The 20,401-nt window shown below is 36.9% G+C and overlaps 1 pseudogene; it reads right to left on the minus strand.

The window, feature by feature from the left end:
• Positions 1–4,184: 4,184 nt before the first annotated feature.
• Positions 4,185–20,141, minus strand: LOC110152793 (S-phase kinase-associated protein 2 pseudogene; annotated as a pseudogene).
• Positions 20,142–20,401: the final 260 nt, after the last annotated feature.

A 20,401-nucleotide genomic window follows, 5' to 3' on the forward strand; every position in this document is an offset into this window, starting at 1 on the left:
TAAACAATAATTTAGTATGTGGAAAATACTTCTAACAATCATACGTATAAGATTGTAGACACAAAATTTCATACTCATTGCCACCTATTCAAAATAGTTCTTTTCTATCCTAATTATGCTCAATAATACAGCTTACACAGTTATGACCAGAGAAAAATATTTTATGAGAATCATACAAAATAGAATTTTTCAGAATTTCTGTATTTGCAGAAGTACCACTATAAAGATTGAATATATGTGTGAGGTCACACATTTTATGTATTCTAAAGTATCAGATCACATCTTTATATATCTATTTCATCTTGTTCTCCTGAAGCTTGACAGTTTCTTAAAATGGTTCACAAAATGCCACCTTGAAACTGAAATGGACTGAAAAATATGGGTTTCAATGAGGAATTCCTTTTTAAATTCATTGCTAAATTGGTGGTTGTTGTATTAACTAGGCCCTTGTATTTTTGATTATCCAATTCATGACAAGAAGTGAAATCATATGAACATAAGGGAAATATATTTAACATTACTTCTCAATTGACACAAAATGGTGACATTAACAACTGCAACAACAACAAACAATATAATATAGAGCTGTTATAAAGAATCAGTGACAAGCTGATGACTGTCCGTGAACAGTTCAAATAGTATTTAAGATTGGAGAATACCCAAGAAAACTGTATGTTCCTTGAAATCTTCCAATTCAGAAAAGAAAATACTTGAAAAGGATTTTACCCAAATTTTATAATAATTCTAAAATTTTACATGGGATTGCCAATAACAGATTGCGAAGCAAAAAAGAAATATTTCTAGCATATCAAAATAAGAAAAAAAATAATCATTTATGTTAGAGGAATAACAGAATTATCTTTTTCTTCTCTCTAATAAAATTTATATTTTTAAGTTATTTGGATGAGGTTATCAAAAAATAGAGGAGGGAAAGTATCACAGAGGTTTCTCAGTCAGTTTATTAATAAAACATCGTATGCTAGTTTTCTGGATTTTGAAAACTTTAACATAGTCAGAAGTTTTTAAAATTTATAATTTGCTAACATTTCTTTTCTCATACATCTGTCTTGAGAAGCATGATAGAAAATGCCTGGATTGCCTTGAATAGATTGTAAGAAATATAGATGTTAGTGACTCTGTTGCTGAAGACTTAGAATAAGGTGAGATGTGTGATTAAAAAAATCAAAATTGTTTCAGAAAATATATGAATCATTATGAATAAACTGTTAAGAAATATGGACGTGAAAGTTACTGCCAATCAGAGCTAAGAATGAAGTGAGAAGAGTAGAAACTGGATCCTGCCTTAAAGTGGCGGTAAGTTTAGTAAAAGTATGTCTTGCTGTTATGTGGAAAGCAGACTTGGTAAATGACAAAACTGAACATTTAGCTGAGATTTTCCAAGCAAAATGTTGAAAGTACAGCAACACTTACATATTTAGTTGGGGAAAGTGTTGAATGATCTTCTTGATATTTATAATGAAAAGTGAGAAGAATGAGATAAATTTAGGTTAAATTGTTAAATAAAGAGGAAGGAGGACTCAAGGATTTGAGAAATTTCCAAGCTATCCAGATTGCAAAAGATACTAAAATTAAGAGAAAGTATGCTCTAGACAAAAAACCCAGTGCATGATTGTACAATCTTTTGCCTATACCTCCAAAAGATCAAAAGGTCAGAGTATTCAGTCATATAATAAGGCTCTTTAAAAAGACTAAGGAGTCTGGATCACATCTCATCTAGCTTAAAAGAATCTATGAAGTTAAAAAGCAGAGACATTACATTGCCAACAAAGGTCCGCATAGTCAAAGCAATAGTTTTTCCAGTGGTCATGTATGGATGTGAGAGTTAGACCATAAAGAAGGCTGACCACCAAAGAATTGATGCTCTTGAACTGTGGCATTGGAGAAGGCTCTTGAGAGTCCCTTGGAATGCAAGGAGACCAAACCAGTCAATCCTAAAGGAAATTAACCCTGAATATTCATTGGAAGGACTGATGCTGAAGCTGAAATTCCAATACTTTGGCCACCTGATGTGAAGAACTGACTCATTGGAAAAGACCCTGATGCTGGGAAAGACTGAAGGCGGAAGGAGAAGGGGAAGACAGAGGATGAGATGGTTGGATGGCATCACCAACTCCATGGACATGAATTTGAGAAAGCTCTGGGAGTTGGTGATAGGGAAGTGGCATGCTATGCAGTTCATGGGGTGGCAAAGAGCAGGATGCGAATGAATGACTGAACAGCAAGGAAGCTGAAGGGCATGGTCCCTCATCCATGTGAGCAGTCATAAGTGAGGATGAGATTGTCCAGGAAGATCTATGGACAAGCCTCTTGCTATGGACAGGAATCTTTTCTTTTTCATTTTTTATAAAAAATGTGTTTTATTTTAAAACAAGTCTATAAAAGTAGAAATCACATACTAAAATACAGATTACTCTGATGTGTTAGCAAAATAGCTTATGGCTGGACTTGAGTTTGGAAGTACTGTATGTGTGAGGAAATGTATCTGGAAATGTATCTGGAAATCAGAGGCCAACTGGATCCTTCCTCCAGGCCATCTCACTAATCTGTAAACAATAATTTCAAATAGTATGTAGCACTTTTAAACTAGTACAAAGCTGAAGCCATCATTTCCCATATAACACTACTTTGTAAAAATGTTCTTCCTTAGGTTTGAGCAGATAAGGGCACTTCACACCATCCTTCCTATCATTTGAAAGATCTGATTTTTTTAAAAAGCAATTTTAAAGAAAATGATGAGTTTGGGCTTTTTGCTCCATTTTGAACATATGGGAAGGTCATCGATTTAAACAAGAAATTAGTGTTTTGTGGGTTTTTTAAGTAGAATTTAATCCTTTTGCTTCTATGATTTTTTTAAAACAAAAAATCACTGATGCTATCAAAAGGTTCAGCACCAGAGTCTTAACTTTTATGCGGATGCCAGCTGTGCTTATTGCTCTGAATCTGTACAGAACACACACCTGCTTCTAGTGTATATTCCTAATTGAAAGGAACATGCAGTTCTTAGGGAACTCCAGGTCCAGAACTTTATAAAACGGGTTGTTAGAAACAATCATTGTGGAAGGCCATTAAAAATAAAATAGCCAATTTAAAATACTTGATTCCAGAGTAAAATAAAAATAATTTCAAGAACCTTAGCAAAAAGGAAAATGGCAGGCATCCGCAGTTCAGAATTCCATCCAACATTTCAAGAACCAGAGACTGACTGGTTCCCACCTCTCTAAAATAAAGCAAGTCATTTTATTTTTTTTTTCATTTATTTTTATTAGTTGGAGGCTAATTACTTCACAACATTGCAGTGGGTTTTGTCATACATTGACATGAATCAGCCATGGAGTTACATGTGTTCCCCAACCCGATCCCCCCTCCCACCTCCCTCTCCACCCGATTCCTCTGGGTCTTCCCAGTGCACCAGGCCCAAGCACTGAAACAAGTCATTTTAAAAGCTAAAGAACCCAGGTTAAGATAATTTGATCATAAAGTCAGAAGTCCACAATTCAATTTCCTCAGCTAATTCAGAACGCTGGGAACACAGTACATAAAGAAAATAAAAGTATTAGTCGCTCAGTCATGTCCTGACTTTTTGCGACCCCATGGACTGTAGCCTACCAGGCTCCTCTGACCATGGGATTCTCTAAGCAAAAATACTGGAGTCGGTTGCCATTTCCTCCTCCAGGGGGGAAAATGTACATAAAGGAATCTGCATTAATGTGCATTAGAGGATATCCCAGGTTAAACTGTTATAGAAAGCTGTCTCTTGAGTCTTTAAAATCTGTACCAATTCTATACCTCTGGTTGGTCGATTTTTTCTACATTTAGGTTTTAAGGTGAATGACCTGGGATATTTGTTTCCATCAACCCGATTGCTAATCTAAAGGCACGTTTGAAATGCCTATTTTTCTTGCTATCCTCAGAAGAGATTGCTGCAAATCTACTCTATGATTCTCATTCTTTTCAGCTTACAGTACAAATAGCTTATTATTTTTTGCAACCTATGTCTTATGATAAAGCAGTGTGAAAAATTAAATAGAAGAAAGTTCAGTTGCCATATAGGCTATGAAAATGATTTGCTGGTGGTGATTTTTAAGCTTGATTCTAAATAGATTTACAAAAAAGGGCACCTGAAGATGTGGTTCAAATTTTGCTATTTAAGGTATCTTGAAATTATAGGCTCACTCTCCCTAAAACTTCAAAAAGCATACAGCTTAGGCTCTTCAGGGTATAGCAGTGACAAAAGCTTTCCTAGTCATTTCTAAAAAGCAACATTTCATAGTTTTCTCTTTCCAATGGTTCTCTAACATACTTGTAAAGAAGGCAATGGAAAACCAAGAATAAAGATATCTGGGCTCTTCACAATTGGGCTTCCTGCCTACTTGCCCTGTTCAAAGAAAAGAGAAGACACTGTCTTGCAATAGAGGCTTCGTAGACAACTGGGCTTCTCCAGTGACAGTCGGCATTTGATGCCCCATGTCTCTTGGTTCTTCTTGTTGCCAGTGGTCAACCTGGCGATGGTGGTGAAATGAGAGCAATTAACCTGTAGATGAGGGAGGGCTTCCTTTAACAGTTGAAGAGTTGACACAATTCCAAAGACTTGTAGTGTTTTTAATCCAGGAATTTCTCCAAATTCAAGTAAAGTTTCAGGTATTATGTTAAAGCACCAACTGAGTGGTAGGTGTTGGAGGTAGTTGAGTTGTTAAAATTCTGGAAGGCAATCATTTTTCAGCATGACCCTATCACTAAAGTCTAGGTGGACAAGATTGGGACATCTTCCAACTAAGGTAGAGACATCTGATCTCTGCAGATTCTTTCAATATTCACTGAGATTCAGCTGGGTGATGGTCTCCGACATGTGTTAACAGCCACCTATACGTGCTTTTCGGTGAAGTCACAGCACCAAGAGAGGTTCAGCTCATCCAATCTGGAACAGCTGCTTAAGAAAGTCTTCAGGACAGATTCAGAGAATCCAGAACACCCGAAAGGTTTAGTCACAGTAAATCTGTGTTCAGAGCAAGATTATCGAGAATGGGATCCAAAAGCCGGAGGCCTTCCAGGCTGAGATTCAACAACTTGGAGCAGTGAGACCGAAGGTTGTGTAGGTAGATACATCGATCACGGAGTTCGACAGGCCCAGGTGCTGTAGACAAAAAGGGCTGAAATGTTCAACTAACAGTTGATCCATAAATGATCATGGACAGCAGAAAGCAAACACCCCTCGGGACAGCAGCCGACAAACCACATCTGGGTAGAGGTTTCTTCCCGCAAGGTCTCCAGTCTGCCAGAGAGACTCATCAAACCTGGACTGTCTTTATTTCCAGCACCCCTGTGAACGGAAGGGCAGGGACTCCTGTGTTCTCACAGTGAGAGTCGCTAGATGATACCATCTCTTACAAACACTGGAGACTTTCAGGAGCTCAGGGTGGCACAGACAGGAAAAGGATCCCTAAGAGCAGCAGGTCTGGAAGAGAGTCCTAAGAGACACACAGCCCAGGGCCACTGTCATCAGATTGCTATGGAAAGCAGGTGTGACCCGTTCCAGCCTAATCCTGCAGAGCTCCTGGACAGGAATCTCTGTGGCATGAAAAGAAGATTCACAAGGTTTCAAGTACTTTATGCAAGAAGAAACACCACCAACTTGGACTGAAAAGGACAAAGAGAGTAGAAAATGATAGAAGGGTGTAGCTGTGTACCCTCTCATGCTCCAAATATTAATGGCAGGAAACAGGCTGATAAAACTACCCAGCTGCAAACACGATATTTTTCATGAAAAAACAGTGGCTCAGATGGGAGATTCTAGAGCCTAGATAGTAGATTGATGAAACATACAGCATTATCCCCAGCTCTTGAAATCTAGTGGAGTTTGCCAGGCTGAGTTTCACAAGTTCTTGGGACTGGTAAATACTTTTTTCCTTCCATTTTATCCATTTATGAACCACATATGTGAAAATATTAACCTATTCCTGTCTCACATGTATTATGGCAGCAGATCTTTGTTCTTTGGTTCCCCATGTCCATAGATGGAGAGAAATTGTACCAGGAAGAGATTATCAGAACGTCTAAAACATATCTAACTTAGATAATACAGATGATGATACATGGATTTTTTACTTTATGAGATACAGATAAGACTTTGGCCTTTAAGTTGATGCTATAATGCATTAAGACTTTTGAGGATATTGGGATGTGTTGTATATATTTTGTATATGGGAAGAATGTGAATCTTTTGGAGCCAGAAGGTAGGTCATAGCAGGTAGAATAATATTCCCTCAAGATATCCATGTTCTAATGCCTGGAGCTTGTGAATATGTTACTTTATACACAATAGAGACTTTACAGATATGATTAAGAATATGGAATCTGAGATGGAGAAATTATACTGTAAATACATATATATATATAGTAAATACATATATATACATAAAGGAAGGTTATAGTCCATGGGGTCGCAAAGAGTCAGACATGAATGAGTGACTACACCTTCACTGGAACCTATGAGAAGCAAACTGTCCTTCTTTCACATATATATATATATTTAACAGTATAATTTCTCCAGGAAAATTATTTCCTGGCTGTGGTCAAAGAAAGATGTGATGATGGAAGAGGACTCAGATAGATGACAAGGACTTGAACTACCATTACTGGCTTTGAAGATGAATGAAATAAGTATTCTGTGGCCTGTAGAAACTGAGAATGACCCTTAGTTCATAGCCAGTAAGAAAAAGGGATCACAGTGCTGAAACCACAAGGGACTAAGTTCCCCCAACGACTCAAATAAGCAAGTAAATATACCATGCCTCAGAGAAGACAGAAAGGAGAATAGCCCTGTTTATGTCTTTATTTTAGCACAGTGATACCTGGATTAGATTTGTAATTTACAGAATTGTAGTATAAAATTTTGTGCAGATTAAGCCATTAAACTTTTCATAATTTGTTATGGCAATAACAGAAAGCCAATACAGATGTTACTGAAAACTGTGAGCTTACTATTTATAAAGTAGCATGAAATTCAGTGCAACTGTAACAAAGTAGTTAGTTAGGAATGGCAAGTGAGGTGATGAAGCTATCAAGAAGAATGGGGCCAAATTATGCAAAAAGCTTTTCATCTAATGGGATTCTTTGTTACATTAAGTGGAAACCAACTATTGATATATTAGGTAAAAAAAAAGAAGCATTTTGGAAAATGATCAAAGAGCAAAGCAACTCTAGAAGGCCAAAAGCAAAACTTACCCAGAGCAATGCTTCCACCGCTCCCTGGCACACAGTGAGTCCACAAATGAGTGGACGGTAGCCATCACTTTGATATTGCCTCAGTTGCTGCAGATTCTGTTCTGGACACAGATGGTCCTAAAATCAAGCCCAGATTAAGTGCACACACTCCACACTCTTTCTGCCAGAAAGCTGATGGAAAAAGCATAGGTCCCTCTGACTGCTACAATGAAAAACAGGAAACTTGCTACTGAAAAATTATGCCCAAGGGAGAATCAGAAAATAGGAAGGGGAAATTGTCACTGAAAATGACAAATGTATCAACTTTTGAATGTGTAGCAAGACCATTAGTAGACATAAGCATAAAAGACCAAAGCTAATCTACCAGACCTATGAAGTAATTTAGGAATGGATAGTAATACTCTTGCCTGAAAAATCCCATGGACGGAGGAGCCTGGTAGGCTGCAGTCCATGGGGTCGCTAAGAGTCAGACACGACTGAGAGATTTCACTTTCACTTTTCCTTTCATGCATTGGAGAAGGAAATGGCAACCCACTCCAGTGTTCTTGCCTGGAGAATCCCAGGGACGGCAGAGCCTGGTGGGCTGCCGTCTATGGGGTCGCACAGAGTCGGACACGACTGAAGCGACTTAGCAGCAGCAGCAGTAATAGTAAATCACATATAATTGCCACTATGTTCTCATTAATAAAAGAAACCATAGAGAGGAAAGGGATGCATAATAAAGAAAAAAAAAACTATCAATCAATCCTGAAAAAAAAATAAATTATTTTCTGCCTGGTGAAACTTGTAAGTTCTTAGAATCAGGTAGTCTACAAGTTTTCAGAGTGAGTGAGGAAGGTAAATATGTAGGTGAACATGAGCAATGACTCGGAAAAATAACTCAGGAGTTTGAGAAACAGTTACGCACATGTGCCTCTCAATGGATGCTAAAGTAAGCATCACTAAGCAGGTTGATGGTTTAGAAATCCAGATACAAAGAAAGGTTGATATCATCCTGTGCTGGGAAAGAAAGGTTCCTTTAGCTGCTGCTGCTAAGTCACTTCAGTCATGTCCAACTCTGTGCGACCCCATAGACGGCAGCCCAGCAGGTTCTGCCACCCCTGGGATTCTCCAGGCAAGAACGCTGGAGTGGGTTGCCATTTCCTTCTCCAATGCATGAAAGTAAAAAGTGAAAGTGAAGTCTCTCAGTCGTGTTTGACTCTTCGCGACCCCAGGGACTGCAGCCTAACAGGCTCCTCTGTCCAAAGTTTCCTTTAGCTAGTAACATCCAAAAGCTATCATTTACTGGGCATGTACTGCATTCAGGCCCTCTACTAATTGTTGACATAATACCCTCACAGGAGCTCTATAAATAGAGATTCTGTTTTATAAACAGAGATTTTTTATAAACAGAAATTCTGAATTACCGAAAGGTTTGGGAATCTGAGTTCATAAAGATATCACAGGATAGCTCAAGACCTAAACTGAGTCTACTACAACTCAAAATTCTGTATTTTTTCTATATAGTTTCCATACTAAATTTATTAATTAGGTCTTTTCAGTGCAACTATGTGATAAGATTTATGCCAATCAGTGTTTCACTTCAAATACTACTCAAAATTTGGCTGTAAAATGGATATATGCCAATAACTAACACGAACCATGATAAACAGTGTGAGATTTAAAGTTGACATATGTATAACATGTGCTATTTTAAAGAATTTCTTCATTGAAACTTTTTGATACTGATCATTTCCTAAGAACAGCATTTCTAAAGCTCTACTCATATAGGGATTACTGCCAACACCTTGATTTTAGTTCATGGTGATTTTAGACATATGCTGGATTTCTAACCTATAGAATTGTAAAATAATATATTTGTGTTCTTTAAGCCATTAGATTTGTGACTACAGCAGCAAAAGAACACTAATACAAAACCATCCCAAATAAAAGCCCACACCCAGATGACTTTACTGGTGAATTCTCTCAAAACTTTAGAGAGGAACCAATCCTACTTAAAGTCTTCTAAAAAATAGAAGTAACACTTGTTCAGTAGTTAGTATTACACTGATACTCAAACTAGACAAAGATGTCACAAGAAAGCTACAGACCAAAAGTTCAACAAAATACTAATAAGAAACCAAATCCAACAAAAAGATTATTCACCATGACCAAGCAGAACTTTTTCCTGGAATGCAAGACTGGATAGAAAATAAAATGACTTCCTCATCCTGATACTTGCTATCTTGAAAAACCCACAACTATATTTATTGGTAAAAGATTGAATAATTTCCCTTTAAAGTTAGGAACAAGATACCCACTCTCACCTGGATGTTCTAGCCATAGCAATTAGGCAAAAGAGAAATAAAAGGCATTCAGATTGGAAAGGAAGAAGCAAACCTATTCATAGATGATGTGCTCTTGCACACAGAAAATCTTGCATAATATAGAAAAAAATAATCCTAGAACTAATTAATAAATTTAGCAAAGGTGTAGGATATGAGATCTATATGCAAAAATCATTTAATTTCTATGCTCTAGCAGTAGACCAATCAAAATGCAATTAAGAAAGCAATTCCACTCACAGTAGCAGCAAACATAACAAAATACTTAGGATTAAATTTAAAGAAGTATAAGATGTGTGTATTAAAATCTACAAAACATTGTTGAACATAATTTTAAGAGAACTAAATAAATGGAAGACCATCAAATATTCAGATGACTTGAAAGACTTAATGTTAAGATGGAAATACATTTTGTATTTTATACAATTTTATAAATAAAGTTGAAGAGAGAAGAAATGGATATTTTTGAAAGGTAGAAAACTACCTTTCAAAATTGACTTTGGTAGAGACAAAAGGTTTAGACTGAATAAAGACAATAGAATAGATAGTAAGAGATTAAAGAGCTCTCCCAAAATCAGGCCCATGTGATTTTATAGCAATTATCATTAAGAAATGCTTACATATAAAATAAAATTTAAATTGGTCTAGATCATAGAAAACAGAGGAAAACATTCAGACTTACTTTTATGAAATGTATGTAACATAGTTCTCAAAACCTGATAAAGAAAACTATAGAGATGTTCATGTACAAGTATTACACACACACACACACACGCACACACACACACACACACCTCTTAACTCAAAATCTGGTATCTTAATAAAAAAAAGTCAGGAAAAAATGAAAAACTACCCAATTTCGCCACTGATGTTTAACACTGTGTTGAAGGTACCCACAAGTGCAATTAGACAAAATAAAGGAAGATAGATATTACGATCACAAAGGAAAAAGTAAAATAATTTATTACAACAATCAGACAGTTCAAACATACAAATTGTACTTTCATTTTGCCACAGTTATGTAGAGAATGTTATAAATGGCAAGTTATATAACAGCACACAAGACTCAAAAAACTTCATACATACAAAAATGTTACAAGATATAATAGGAGGCTTCATTTACAATGGTGAAATAAATGAATAAGTTGGCACTCCATTTTCTAAGATAGGAATACAATGTCACAAAGAATCTCTGTCCCTCAAAAAGATATGTTAAAGTCCTACCACCTGGAAACTGTGAATGAATGTAGCCTTATTTAGAATTAAAGTCTAATCAAGTTAGTCATTAGGATGGGTCTTAATCCAATATGACAGGTATATGGGTAAATATACTGCATATTCTTAAACCAGTTGTGTATACGTGGCACTTGGGTTGTTTCCATATCTTGGCTATTATAAATAGTGTTGCTCTGAACATTGCAGTTGATGTATCCTTTTTTAATTTTTAAAAAATGTTCTTGGGGTATATTTGACTGACAATGTTCTATTAGTTTCAGGTATTCAACAAAGTGAGTCAGTTATACAGATACATAAATTCACTCTTATTTTCAAGATTCTTCTCCCATATAGGTCATTACAAAGTCTTGAGGAGAGTTCCCTACAGCAGCTTCTTGTTTCCTGTTTTATATCTAATGGCATGTATATGCCAATCCCAATCTCCCAATTTATCCCTCCCCTCTCATTTCCCTGTAGCCATAAGCTGTTTACCTATGTGACTCTACTTCTGTTTTGTAAATAAGTTTACTTCCACCCTTTCTTTTAGACTCCACAAATGATATCAGATGATATTTGTCTGTGTCAGACTTACTTCACTCAGTATGACAGTCTATTAAGTTCACCCACGTTGCTGCAAATGATGTTATTTCATTCTTTGCCATGGCTAATATTCCACTGTATATAGGTACCACATCTTCTTTATCCATTCCTTTGTCAGTGGACACTTAGGTTGCTTCCCTGTCCTGACTGTTGTAAATAGTGCTCAATGTACATTGGGGTTCATGTATCTCTTTGAGTTATGATTTTTTTCTGGCCATGTGCCCATGAGCGGGACTGCTGCTCTGTTTTTTATTTTTATTTTTTTAAGGACCCTCTGTACTGTTTTCCATTCCCACCAACAGTGTAGAGCGTTCCCTTTTCTCCACACCCTCTTCAGAATTTATTTTTTGTAGACTTTTTGACGACAGCCATTCTGACAGGTACAGGGTGAAACCTCATGGTAACTTTGATTTGCTTTTCTCTAATAAATAACAATGTTGAGCACCTTTTCATCTGCCTGTGGGTCATCTGTCTTTTTGGAGAAGTGTCTGTTTAGGTCTTCTTCCCATTTTTCAGTTGGGTTGTTTGCTTTTTTGATACTGAGTTTTAAGACCTCTTTGTATATTTTGGATGTTAACCCCTTATTTGTAGCATTATTTGCAAATATTTTCTCCCATTCCATAGGCTGTCTTTTCATTTTGTTGATGGTTTCTTTTGCTCTGCAAAAACTTCTAAGTTTGATTAGGTCACAACTGCTTATTTTTCCTTTTTATTTTTGGCCTTCAGAAACTGATCTAAGAAAATATTGCTATGATTTATGCCCAAGAATTTTTTGCCTATATTCTCTTCTAGGAGTTTTATGCTATCATGTCTTAAATTTAGGTCTTTAAACCATTGGTTTAATTTATTTTTGTACATGGTATAAGGGAATATTCTAAATTCATTGATTTCCATATGGTTGTCCAGTCTTCCCAACACCATTTGCTGAAAAAAAAACTGGTTTTAATACATTGTGTCCTGCTTCCTTTGCATAGATTAAGTGATCATAGGTATGTGGATTTATTAAAAAGTTTTGATACATCTCACAGTAACAGATGCTGCACTGCTTAAAATTCCTGCTGTTTTAAGTGCTGTCTTTCTAATTTCTCCGGCTTCTGCATTAATGCCCAAAGTTGCTCAAATTGCAGCTATCACTAATTTTTCTTTTCTTGTCTACCTTGCTTTCTATCTCACTTCAATTTGGCTTCTTCCTGAAGTAAGAAATATTTTTATTTTCAATTACTTCCCTGAATCTTTATTCTTTCATTTTTCTCCTGTTAATCCTAAGTGTTGCTTGTACAATTTTTTGACTACATAATTTGTTTTTCTTTCATTATCATTTTCACTTTCAAATATTCTTTCATAATCCAACTAGGATCAATGCCTGCTTCTCCTGATGTTAAAGTTAGTGTTAGTCTTTTTGACCTAACATTTCCTAGAAAAGAATCACTTCTAAGTGACACATGAAAATGGAGACTTTTCTGTCTCTCAGCAAACAAGACACCTTCCTCTTAGAAACCATTTATTACAGACTTACAACCAACTGTTCTTTCCACCCTTATCACCTTTTATTGTAATTATAACAACCTCTCATCTTTCTATATTAAATAGAATAAAAGGCAAACAACATCTGAGATATGAAACTCTTTCCTCCAGCATAGTTGGGATCAAAATTTATTTTCATAATATTGAATTTTTATTTTAATTTTCAATACTGACAACTTAAAATGTTTCCACTTCATAGTTTATTCATGATAATAATATTTAAATATTTATGATTATTGTCAAATTTGGGAAACTCTCAAGTTTCTTTCATATATTAATTATACAGCTTCGCAGTATTTCAAGTTTTATTGTGCAGTGGCTAATCTTAAATATTCTTTGAATTGAAAACATTCATTAGCCAGTGTGCCAGTTATTGGAAATGGGTACCCCTTTGCTATTATATAGCTCAATATTAGTTTCTACTGTGCATATTCTTTCATTACCCAGGGATATAGAACATGTTCACATTACAGTGAGACTCCTGGCTCTAAACTTTAGGCTCACAAGTCAGGCAAATCAGCACAGTGAAAGTGTTTCTGGACACCATTCCTGCACCAGGATAGCAAGAAATAAATAAACAAATAGTAAATGAAAAGGACCATAAACCATAAATATATTCCACTAAGCTCATCATCTCTTTGGCTGTAACCCAAACATCCCATTCCAATACATCTGAGTAAAGAAAAAGTGTAATAAGCAGGAATTCAGTGTTAGAAAAGATTGTGTGCTGTGTGATCAGTTGTGTCCAACTCCTTACAACCCTATGGACTAGCCTTCCAGGCTTCTCCGTCCGTGGGATCTTCCAGGCAAGAATACTGGAGTGGGTTGCCATTTCCTTTGTCAAGGGATCTTCCCGCCCCAGGGACTGAACCTGCATCTCCCACATCTCCTGCATTGCAGGTGGATTCTCTTACTGCTGAGCCATCAGGAAAGCCCTTCAAAGATAGCGGGGCCTAACTAATCGCACTTAAAATACTTTATTTCTAAAGAATATGTATATATTCTAATCACTTTGCTCAAAATACACCGAAGCTAACACAGCATTGTAAATTAACTATACTTTATTTTAAAAAATAAAATACTTCATTTCTGAAAATTTACAGAAGTGTTCAACCACATGAATATATTACTAAAACTCCTCTCATGAGAAGCAAAGGAATCTGAAGCTTAAGCTTTCTATTAACTTCACAATAAATCCACCTAGGAATAGAATGCATAGTTTTAGAAGCAGGAATCAGAACTTTTAATATCAACTCTATGCTCATGAAAATTCTCTAGAAGATAATGGAATATAATGCAATGAGATAATTCAATGTGCTGCCCAATTAAGAATTTGTTTAAGGGCATCAGATGGGTTGGGAGTAGGGTGAAGGGTGATACTGATGAAAAGAAATGCAGCTAATAGAGAAGATAAATAAACCCAGCCTGGTAATCCCAATAATCAAAAAGTTACAATGGTTCAGACCATTTCTTTAGCGTTCACGCTAGAGCAGGCCCTTTTCCCTTCTTATATTATAAACTGGGTAGAGGCAACAAATGCTCAATTTATGTGCACTTGTGATACACAAAGCATTTATTAGCTCACTTCACCATGAATTGTGACAGTATTAAAGTATGTGTTCTAAACCTTAAGACTTTGAAAATTCCATTCCAATAGCACTTGCTTGGAACACATTTTCTAATGTTATAAAGAATCTGTTGCATGAAATTTTAAAAAATGTGTCTGTGAAATCTGGATAATTTTTAGTTCTTTTTTTTCCCTCCAGTCTAATGAAGGGAACGAGAGGGCTAGGAGTCATTTTCTATTTTAAAATACCCTAAGTATAACTTGTCCTCAACTAAATTGCCCAATAAATGAACATCTTAAGCTTACATTTTCCTGAATAAAAGCTCTAAATAGGGAACAATACAATATTAAAAATCTAGTTAATACATATAAGCATAAAGCATTTCTACAGGAAAAGAGGGAAAGGACTCATTTTATTTTCAGGAATGAAACATTATTGCAGAGCTCTGTTCAACTTCAAGTCTAAAGATACAATAACATGGTCATTTAAGGCATATATAGAGTTAAAAAAACAATCCAGTATACCAGATCCATTAACACAACATTTCTACTGATTCTATAGAGACTGAAAATTTCCTATTATACTTACACTGGCCTTTATTACATGCCTTTTTATGAACACAATCATTTCACAGTCCATTTGGTTTGATTTTGGCCAGGAGACCAATAACAAGCGGCTCTTTATTCCCAGAAACATCTCCATCCTTAATTCAAATGAAGAGCTCATGTTCCCAAGTACTTAGCATAAAATTATTGAAGATTTCAGAAGCTTGTGGCTTCAACTTCTGACTGTGAGGCCTCAGAAAATATTTTATCAAGTTATGCTTCACCACTAAAACTTTTAAAATTAAAATGCGAGTGATAAAGAAATAAAAATAAAACCTCAGATCATAGTCAGGTGCCAAAGCTGAATTTTGAAAATCAGAAAATGCCATTAAGTGCAAATATTCTATGTTTACATTATATTTACATACTCCCTTACAGACTACAATTTTGCCTCTCTGAAGAGTCTACACCCACTTGATTGCTAACTTTCCTCCTTGCTCCTGATCCCTTCTGATAATAGTTTTACTAAAACAGTAAATTTCCTCAGTTTTTCTCATCCATACTTCCAGACTCATCTTCTCTTTCTCTCCTTGTTGAATACTGAGTATAACTTAGCGAATAAATGCCTATTGTCTGCCCCTACTTTAAAATCCCTCCAGTGTTTTAATATACTCATAATGCTAATATGCATATCGACAAAGTATTCCCTGACTAGAAATGGACTCCATATTTCCTTCTACGCTAATATGCAGGTAGTTTATCTTTATCTTTCCATTTTGTGAGACCCAGAATCACTATCTTGATATGTATCTGTGACATGATACCTTAAAAATCATTCAACTTGGCTCACAGCATGTAAAATAAGTGTAGGACACCACCCCACCCCTCATCACATCCCAAACTTGCCCTCTGCCTTAGACAGTTTCAACAAATTATGAAAGTATGAAAAGGAACAACTATGAATTCTCAAAAAAGCATTTAAAGGCAGCTAATAAAATCTATAAAAATGCATCAGGAATCTCTGCCACAGAACTGCAGGCTAGAAATCACAAATAAATGTGCTCTTGCCTTTGTCGTAGGTGAGTTTTACAGGCTTTCAACACCTTATCTGGAATCACTTCACTCTTCTCAGTGAAGTGCCGAGATGCCCTTCCTTGCTCAAACTGCTTTCTCCCCCTAAATCCATATGCAGGCCGTTCAGTTCTTCTATCTGAAGGGAATAAGTGAGCTGAAATCTTTTGTGAGATCCTAAGAAAAGAAAAGCATGCTACTCTCCCCCGAAAGTTAACCAGTTCAGGGGTTTCATTATGTTTTCATTTGATAAAAGTGCAGTAAAACAACTCAGGCCTGGGGGACAAGAATAATATCTTATATCTCTTTGATGTGCTCACAGAATCTAATACTGTGCCATGTGCAGCGTTCAGTCACAAAGACAAATGGCATACAAACTACTCAAGAGCATAAATCTGAAGTGTGTGGCCTTCCACTATTGCCATGGTCTCTGATGCCTCCTGTATTGTGTGGCCAAAGACCACCACTGCCACAGAGAGGAAAACCATCAGTTTAAAAAAATGAAATAATTATTTACATTTTAAATTTCATGTCAGGAATGCACACTTAACTCACAAATGGGTTCAGAATTTTTCTGTAACAGATTAAAAAATTTCCATACCTTTCCACATAGAGGTACATACACCTACACAGCATAGGTTGACAAGATGTAAGCCGACAGCTCTAGCAGGAAGTAAAAACAAATCATCTCCCATGGTAGAACAGCCCCAATAATTTCTATTTTGAGAGACTTTGTATAAAAGCTAGATGTCTAGTACAAGTTTATCTTGTCTGTAAGGATTCTGTGATGTCTGTTTAATAATATCTTTGTGTTAAGATGTCAACCACAAAGGAAGGAAGTTAATAGAACATTATATGGTAAACTTTGGTGTGTTGAAAGTCAAGGTGTTTTTCTTCTCAGGGGTCTGGCATTGAAAAAATTTTCCCCCACAGAAAACAATTTTTACTGGGTCTAAACAGTTCAGTAGAAATCTGTCACCAGTTAGCCTTGTGTGTGTGTGTGCACTCCATCGCTCAGTCATGTATAACTCTTTGCAACCGCATGGACTATAAGCCACCAGGCTCCTCTGACCATGGAATTCTCCAGGCAAGAATACTGGAGTGGGTTGTCATTTCCTCCTCCAGGGGATCTTCCTAACCCACGGATTGAATCTGCATCTCTGGCAAATCCTGCATTGGCAGGCAGGTTCCTTACCACTGACCCACCTAGGAAGCCCATCCAGTTAGCCTTACTACACAACAGTTTTCTACATGCACACTCTTTCACCTTCACTCCTGCTGTTATCCCCCTTTTTATCTGCACAGTTTATCAATATAAGAAAACTCCTAGGGAGGGGGGACCGGGATGGGGAATACATGTAAATCCTTGGCTAATTCATTTCAATGTATGACAAAAACCACTGCAATGTTGTAAAGTAATTAGCTTCCAACTAATAAAAATAAATGGGAAAAAAAAAAACTCCTAATTCAAGTACAGCAATGGTAATGACTCTGACAGTTATTACTTCCTTATATGGCACCTCATATTGTTCCAGTTCAAATATCTCATTGAGAATACATTGAATACTCACAACTATATCATTAACAAATATTATTAAAGTTGCAGCGATCTATACTGTGTGGTTTTGATGAAGTCTGGTTGCCTAATTCCACCAGAGTCATAGGCAGATTTTGACCTTAGATCACTCAATTCTGACCCAGTGTCCTTGCCTTTGTCTTGTAATTCTAAATTTTATAGATAAAATCCCTCTTGAGACAAGTTTTTCATTATCTATCCAAAGTACATTCATTTATGCATTAAATCATATCCCAGGACATCCCACAACACCAGATGCAACTTGAATTCTTGTTCCTTTTGTGTCAAAGTGGCTAATTTTTACCTTTACCATAATACTTCTGAGTTCTAGCTCACTTTCCTGATATATTTGTAGTCATTTGCAAATTTTTTTTTCAAATAGGGTCCCTGACATGTTAATACATAGCCAGTAAACATAAATTACTTAAAGTTAAATTAGAATAAAATAGATTATTTGGAAACTAAATAAAGTGTAGCCTATTTTGGAATACAAACTTTCAACATTTAAATAAATATTTTTCCCCTCTATGTGCTGTTGCTATCAATTTTGTGGCTTTTGGCTATAACGTTCTGTTGATTTTCATCTAATCCCTATAACAACTATTTTATCTTCCTCGTCATAAGCCATCTGGCCTTTGAATTTTTAGCTATTGTTGCATATTATGAGCCTCACTCAGTATTCCCAGATGACACTTTACTTTGCTTTTAGTGCATTCATTTTTCCCCTCAGTAAAATAATTATATTAATAGGAACAGGTGGATCAAAATTGTGACTTTATCTGTTGTGCTAAAATTATATATAAATCTGCAGGTGGAAAGCTATGTTACAAATTTCAAAAATCTAGTTAGCTTTAGTTTCTAAATGTTATCATGTTTTTCAGTTCAGTTCAGTCGCCCAATCGTGTTTGACTCTGCAACCTCATGGACTGCAGCATGCCAGGCTTCCCTATCCATCACCAACTCCCAGAGCTTACATGTCCATAGAGTCAGTGATGTCATCCAAACATCTCATCCTCTGTCGTCCCCTTCTGTTCCTGCCTTCAATATTTCCTAGCATCAGGGTCTTTTCCAATGAGTCAGTACTTCGCACCAGGTGGCCAAAGTACTGGAGTTTCAGCTTCAGCATCAGTCCTTCCAATGAACACCCAGGACTGATCTCCTTCAGGATGGACTGGTTGGATCTCCTTGCAGTCCAAGGGACTCTCAAGAGTCTTCTCTAACACCATAGTTCAAAAGCATCAGTTCTTCGGTGCTCAGCTTTCTTCATAGTCCAACTCTCATATTCATACATGACTACTGGGAAAACCATAGCTTTGACTAGACGGAGCTTGGTTGGCAAAGTAATGTCTCTGCTTTTTAATATGTTGTCTAGGTTGGTCATAGCTTTTCTTCCAAGGAGCAAGGGTCTTTTAAATTCATGGCTGCATTCACCATCAGCAGCAATTTTGAAGCCCCAAAAAATAAAGTCTGTCACCGTTTCTACTCTTTCCCCATCTATTTGCCATGAAGTGATGGGACTGGATGCCATGATCTTAGTTTTTTGAATGTTGAGTTTTAAGCCAGGTTTTTCACATTCCTCTTTCACTTTCACCAAGAGGTTTTTTAGTTCCTCTTCACTTTCTGCCATAAGGGTGGTATCATCTGCATGTCTGAGATTATTGATATTTCTCCCAGAAATCTTGATCCCAGCTTGTGCTTCATCCAGCCTCGCATTTTACATTACGTTTTTAGAAGGTTTCTAAGTCTTTCACACCTTCTCTTTTCCTCTCTCCCTCCCGCCTTTTCTTAATCCCCTCCTTCCTTCTTCCTGTCAATAATATTGAACCCTTATTTTGTACCAATAACATACTATATACTGATGATATGGCTGGAATTATGGAATTAAGACAAGCAGCCATGAGGCCTTACAATCTATTGAAATGTGTTGACCTATTTTTAAGTGTTAGGGTCTAATTTGGGAATGCTTTTATAATTTCTTATAAACCCATTGGCTTAAACTAAAGTTAAATGTGAGGAGCCAAGATGGCGGAGGAATAGGACGGGGAGACCACTTTCTCTCCTACAAATTCATCGAAAGAACAATTGAACGCTGAACAAATTTCACAAAACAACTTCTGATTGCTAGCAGAGGACATCAGGCACCCAGAAAAGCAACCCATTGTCTTCGAAGAGAGGTAGGACAAAATATAAAAGATACAAACGGAGACAAAAGAGCTAGGGACGGAGACCCGTCCCGGGAAGGGAGTCTTAATAGAGGAAGTTTCCAATCACCAGGAAACCCTCGCATTGGCGGGTCTGGGGAAGTTTTCAAATCTCGGAGGGCAACCTAACTGGGAGGAAAAATTAAATAAGGCCCACAGATTACGTGCCTAAAAGCAACTCCCAGCAGAAAAGTTCCCCAGACGCCCGTACCTGCCAGCAACAAGTAGGGGCAAAACGGAGAGGAGCGGGCGGCATTGCTTAGGGTAAGGACCATCCCGAAGGCCCTGAGAGCAATCGGAGGGAGCTCTTTTAAACTGTGGGATAGCAAGGGAGAAAATTAACCAGCCAGAACACACTGCCGGCTGTTCGCAAAACAAAGGGACTGAGAAACTCCAGAGAAGAGCCGGCCGATCCCCGCTGGAGATAGGCGGCAGGGGGGAGGGGAAAGGGGCAAACTCAGCCCCAGAGAAGCCACCCCCTCCCACACTGCAAACAGGCCCCCCGGTTCCAATCTAAAGAATTCCTAAGAATCTG

The sequence above is a fragment of the Odocoileus virginianus genome, chromosome 16 (genome assembly GCF_023699985.2).
Source record: "Odocoileus virginianus isolate 20LAN1187 ecotype Illinois chromosome 16, Ovbor_1.2, whole genome shotgun sequence".
NCBI classification, from domain to species: domain Eukaryota; kingdom Metazoa; phylum Chordata; class Mammalia; order Artiodactyla; family Cervidae; genus Odocoileus; species Odocoileus virginianus.